We start from the raw sequence: 6,000 nt of genomic DNA on the forward strand, positions 1-6,000 counted from the left end.
GACAGAAATTTATTTACAGAATATTTAGGTAGTTTATGGAAGTTCTAATTAACCTCTTCATCTGTAAATGTGATCCATGGTTTTGAAGACCAAAGTAATTTGAGAATACTGTATAATATTGCTATGGTACCTCTGATTAAAAAAAAAAAATCTCAGTGTCTACTTTCAGTGTCTTACATCTAATATGGAGTTCATATCCTTTTGACATGTGATGTGAATCGTCAGAATGAGAATTGAGTAAGAAACAAAGATGAAGGAACAGACATTTTTTAGTATACAGACGTAATTTAAAAATAACAATAGATAAAATGTGAAGAAATCTGGAAATGTAGACATCAGATTTTTCAAAAGCACCCCAGAATTAATTCTGCATGTACTTATTAACTGAAATAAGATAGTAAATTTTAACTCTCAGATCATATTTCAATGAAAATAAACAGGTTTTTCACATCTCATAGACACAGGGATTACCTGACAGATTGATCCACAGATTACCAATGCAAAAAGCTAGTTGCAGAATCAGGGGAGAACTCTAGTGGGAAAGGACCTCGGGTGATTTCTAGTCCAATTTCTGGCACAAAGCAGGGATCAGACCAAGCTAATTACAACTTTACCTAGCTAGATGCTGGAAATCTTCAGTGATGAAGAGCGCACAAGTTCTCTGAGGACAACTTGCTACACTATTGGTACACAGAAAAGACATTTTTCCTTATATCCATTGGGAATCTCTCTAATTTTCAGCTTATGACTGTTGTTACCTGTCTGTCCACCATGCACAACTGAGAAGATCCTGGCACATCTTCAATGAGATCTTCCTGATGACCTTCTCATATGTTGCTCCCATTAGGAGCCTGCACTTCTGCAGGCTCAGCAAGCCCCATTTCTCCAGCCTTTGTTAATAAGGGAAGTGCTTCAGCCCCCTTCGCTGCTTGAAAACTGACTCCATTTTACTAAAGTCTGGCTGGCACTGGATGGATCAAAACCAGATACACTATTTAGATGTGCTCTCATGAATGCTGAGTTCAGGTGGATGATCCCTTCCCTCTGTTTGTGGGTGACAGACTGTTAATGCACCCCTGGGGTGCTGTTGCCTTTCCTTGCTCTGTGCACTGTTTGCCACCATGACTGGGGCATTCTGCAGACTTATGCCCCAGACAGGCAGCCAGATCCCTGCCTGTATTACTGCAGAGGGTCCCTCTTTCCCAGCTGCAGGAGTTGGCATCTGCCTGGTTGAATTTTGTCAGGTTCCTGTTGTCCTGTGCCTCCAGCCTGCCTGGATCACTCTGAATGTCAGCCTGCCTTCTGCTATGCCAAAATTGTTCCTCCAAATCTAGAGTCATCTGCAAACTTGATGTGAAAACAGTCCACTCTTAGTAGTCCAGATCACTGTTAATGGTATTAAACATGACCCATCTCCTCGTCTATCCATCCAGACTGTGATGTCCTAACATGATTATGTGAATGCTGTGTGAGACAGTCTTGCCACAAAGTAAATGGCAACCACTCCTCATTTTAAAGTGCTTTGTGAGTTCACAAGGCTATACAGATTTTTTTTTCAGTCAAACTCACTAGAATGATCATTTACAGAAATGTTTACACTGATCAGGAGAAGGTACTCAGAGACCAAATCAGAATTATTAAACTGCTAAAATTATATGCAATCTGCTCACATTACACTGTTGATCATAATTGTGATCATGATCCCTTTCAGTAGAGATATACTCTAAGATGTGATAAACTGCTTCTGTGACTTGTCTTACAGACATATGCTTTGGATCTTGCAATGGACTTGTCACAATAAGGTTTATATCAAATATGAAATAGAGAAAAATCCAGATACTTTATTTCTGGCATTAGTTAGGGCTCTTCTATGCTGCAACAGGATGAACTGTAGGTGCGTGCAAAGTGGTTACTCAAAGGAGATGCATGTGAAGCTGTTACTCAAAGGGGTGCTTCAGTGAAAAGGATGTCCTCAGACATTTGTAAGATTGCAAAAGGTGCTTTCATCATTTCAAATGCACACTGACAGTTTATTACTTTTTTGTAGTTGTGCAGGTTTCAGAGTAGCTCTGCTGAAACATACTATTATATTGGTGGAACTGTCTCAATAAGGTAATTTGCTATAGATTTAACATATAATTGTGGTTTTAAAAACAGGAAAATGGAAGACTGGCATCCTTTCTAGAGCATAATAATTATATTATTATGGCTTATGGTTGAGTCAATATTGCCTCTAGAACCCATTATATGAAGTCCACAACCTGTTAGCATGATCCTCAAAGAGGAAAGATGCAATATATTGAATATAATTATCATTAAAAATTCTTTAAGTACTGCTTGGTTTACCAGATATAAGGTTATACTACAGTGAGAGCCTTGGGGAACTGGAGATAATTGTGTGGTCAAAACTATTCTGATCATGAATAAGCTGTTAATTTGTTATCATCAGTTATTTTATTAAATAGTTGAGCATTTGTTTAATGAGCTGTTTAAATTAGAATGCTACCAACAGGAAAATATTAATAAATCCTATGTACAGAAAGGATTTTATGCCATTATTGAGTCTTTCCTCTTTTGCGTAAGGGTTTTTTATTTTCTCATGTGAATTTCTCTTGCTACACTTTTCTTTCAAAAACAAGACATGAATGGTACTTAAATCACAAATAGCAACAGAGCACTGAGTTTTATGCATACATATGACAGGGCGATTGCTCTGTTTTTGTACTGAGGATTTTGACATTAACTGAATCAAGTATATCTGCACAGTGGCTATGTTTCTGATGTCAAAATGCAGCTTTAGAACTGTTTAAAAATGTGGGAAACCAGCAAAATCCTTACAGAAACCTTGTCTATATTTATTTCTGTCTGGACAGAGAAAGCAGAAGGTTTGCCAGATTCTGACAGATGCAGACACTGAATTTGCCACGCAGATTCAGAATGGAAGTCTATTAACCCGTTCCTGGCAGTGGACAGTACTACCTGTTAAAAAAAAATATGAGATAAAACAAAGGATGACAGTGGATATTGGAAGAAATATTTTCCCCCTAATAGTCTAGCATTTCCACCTATCCCAGCAAACAGACTGGTGCATAGAGGCTGAGGTGTAGCTACTATACCCAGATGACAGGGGGAAGGCTTATATATGAGCTTTAAAAGATTAGAGGCAACCTGTGATCTTTGAGAACATCCTACAAATGAAATTTAACTTGTAACTACAGCTATAAAAGGCTGGACATTTTCATGAAGGACACTTTCAGCTCTGGTGTATGAGAACATGTCTAGCAAAATTTCTGATTAGGTTTTTATTCTACTGTAACTGATATAATTATTATAATGTTTTTACAGATTTGATCCTCCTCTGAAACCTGGCTGTTTTATTAGCACCAGCAATAATTTGCAGTAGGAGACTCCATAGTTTAATTCCTGTTGGGTGAAAAGGTTTTTCTATTACCAGACTGATGTTTCAGCCTTCGATTTTGTACAATTCCCTTGTGTTCATCTTTCATGAAAAAGGGTACTTAGCAAAAACCCCATATAATTTCTCTGAACTATTAATTTCATTTAGTCATTTTTCTGCTTGTCATTTCTAGAGGAAAAATGTTTCAATTTTAATTTTTTCCCCTGCTTCTTCAGTTATGATTCACATTACAAAACCTCCCTATTTATTGACTTTTTTCCTTGAATCATGATGACCAGAGAAATTATTATGCTAATTGACTTTTATTAGTTAAACCCCCCCCCCAAGTGCTACGTACTGTTGTGAATAAGCAAGGTGACTGAAAAGGTTTACCTGCATGATTCCAGATCTATATCTTGGATAGTAAAGCTGAGATCACAGGAAAAGCTAACAGTTTTGTCCTGTACTTACTAAGCCCATCCATCACCGATCAGGATTTCCTACTGTTGACATGCACCAATTTAGGATCACATAAAGACACTAAGATTTTCAGGTGTCGATAATTTTGTAGCCCTTGGTAGAACTTGTTGAGATGCTGGTATCAAAATGTCTATAACAAAAGATACTATAATCAGAAGAAAGACACTTATTTTTATTCTTTTAATTTTTGGATACGCCAATTTGTGCAGTAAATGCTTTCTGAGCACCTGAAAGTAGGCTGCACTACAAACAGATGCATTGCTGTATAACCCTAAAATTCCATGTGTCTTTCACATGAGAGCAACTTGAAAGGATTAGATCAGTGTGGAAAATTAAATGTGTACTTCTATTTATAACGAAGGACACCATTATTTTCCAAGTTAAATTGTTTTATTTCAGAAGATATTTATGTAAGGTTTAGTGCTTTCCATTGGTATACTTGTCAATGCCAGTTTCAGCTTTATTCCTTTGTCTTTTCCAGCATATTCATGTTAGCCTAGTTTTTCTAAGATTATGCAGTTAATAAAATATTTACAAACAAAAAGGATACAGGACACAGAAAAGTCATATTTATCTATTGTACATTAAAATTATTGATGCAGGGTTGAAATACTTAAATTTTTACAACTTTGAAACCTATTTAAGCACTGAAATATGAGTTTTATTATGACTGATTTATGCATATATATATATATATATATATATCTATCTCAATAAAATAGGTTTATCATAACATAAATGATGGAAAAGTGACATAAATCCCTCATTAGTCGTAGTTTTATTTTACATTGTAACACAGGAGGCATCTGCTACGTTTTCCCACGTGCCTTTTTCTTCCTGGTATAGAAGACATCACTGAATCTCTTTCAAGGCTTGTTTTATTGATATGAATAAGTGAGATTTATCATGGTTAGCATAGAGAAACTTTTTTGGGAGTTAATAATTCTTTATATAAGCATATAAAAAATGTTTTATATTTGTCCTTGTAAGGTATCAGATGCTTGCTCTACACCTACACCTGAGACTCCCCAGCCAGATAAGCAGTGTTCTCTCATGGCCAAACTGCAAAATTTTGCAAGCACTTAGCAAGTATTATAACGGCTGGTCTGTCAAAGAGGGGTACTTTAAGGTTTTAATACTGAGAGTGTACCCATTCCAACTTCAGCCAAAAGTAGCAGGATTTTGTTGAAATTTTTGGTGGTTTGAAAGATTTTGATGGGGAATAAAAGGACACCATCAGACCATGGTACCTCTCATGTAGATGAAAAATTATATTTGATATAAATTTTCAACTTTTGAGGCAGCATTATACCCATGGGTTAACAGACAGTCCTCTTTCTATTCATATTGGAATATTGATAGGTAATCCAAGAAAACTTTGGCTGATGAGAGAGAAATGAATGTTTACATGAGTTGATATTTTTCTGAAAGACTGAAATTCTCAGGGAAGAGAAATTTTAGGGAAATTATGCAACACTAAGTGACTCCACAAATGAGTAATACAGCACAACACAATTTTTAGTAAAGAACTTTAAAAAAATTATTAGGATGAAGATAAACTATCTCAGAATTTGTAGTAAATGAAGGTACAGATGGAGAGATTTGATGATGTATTATCTAAAATAAAAATTACATGCTTTTAAGTACTTCACAGGTAGTTTATAATATTCTGCATCCCATTGCCCCTAATGATAAAGTATGAGACGCTTGAGAGTGCAGCCACATGGGAATGACCATTGATCTAATGCTTGTGACGACAGTGATCTTATCACTGTGTGTACCAGATGGAGGAATGCTCAGCATTGGGAACAAGGTCAGGAGTCTTGGAAGCAAAAATGCTGGGTCAGCAATAATAGTTGTAGTATTCATTATCCCTTTTTACAGCTTCATTAAGTTCTACATCTGCAGTAATTGCAACTTGTTAAGCTAATTTCTAATTTTGAAACAAATATTTTCACTGCATTTTTTGTTATAAAAGTGTTATTTTGTCAAAAGCAAAAAGATAAAGAGGAATCTATATATTCAATATAATATTTAACTTTTAATTTTTTTTTTTGTGGGAACTGTTTTCCAAAAAGAGAATTATTCCAAGTAAAATTGTTTCTTACTGATACTGAGATACT

Source organism: Vidua macroura, chromosome 3, assembly GCF_024509145.1.
Source record: "Vidua macroura isolate BioBank_ID:100142 chromosome 3, ASM2450914v1, whole genome shotgun sequence".
Lineage (NCBI taxonomy): Eukaryota > Metazoa > Chordata > Aves > Passeriformes > Viduidae > Vidua > Vidua macroura.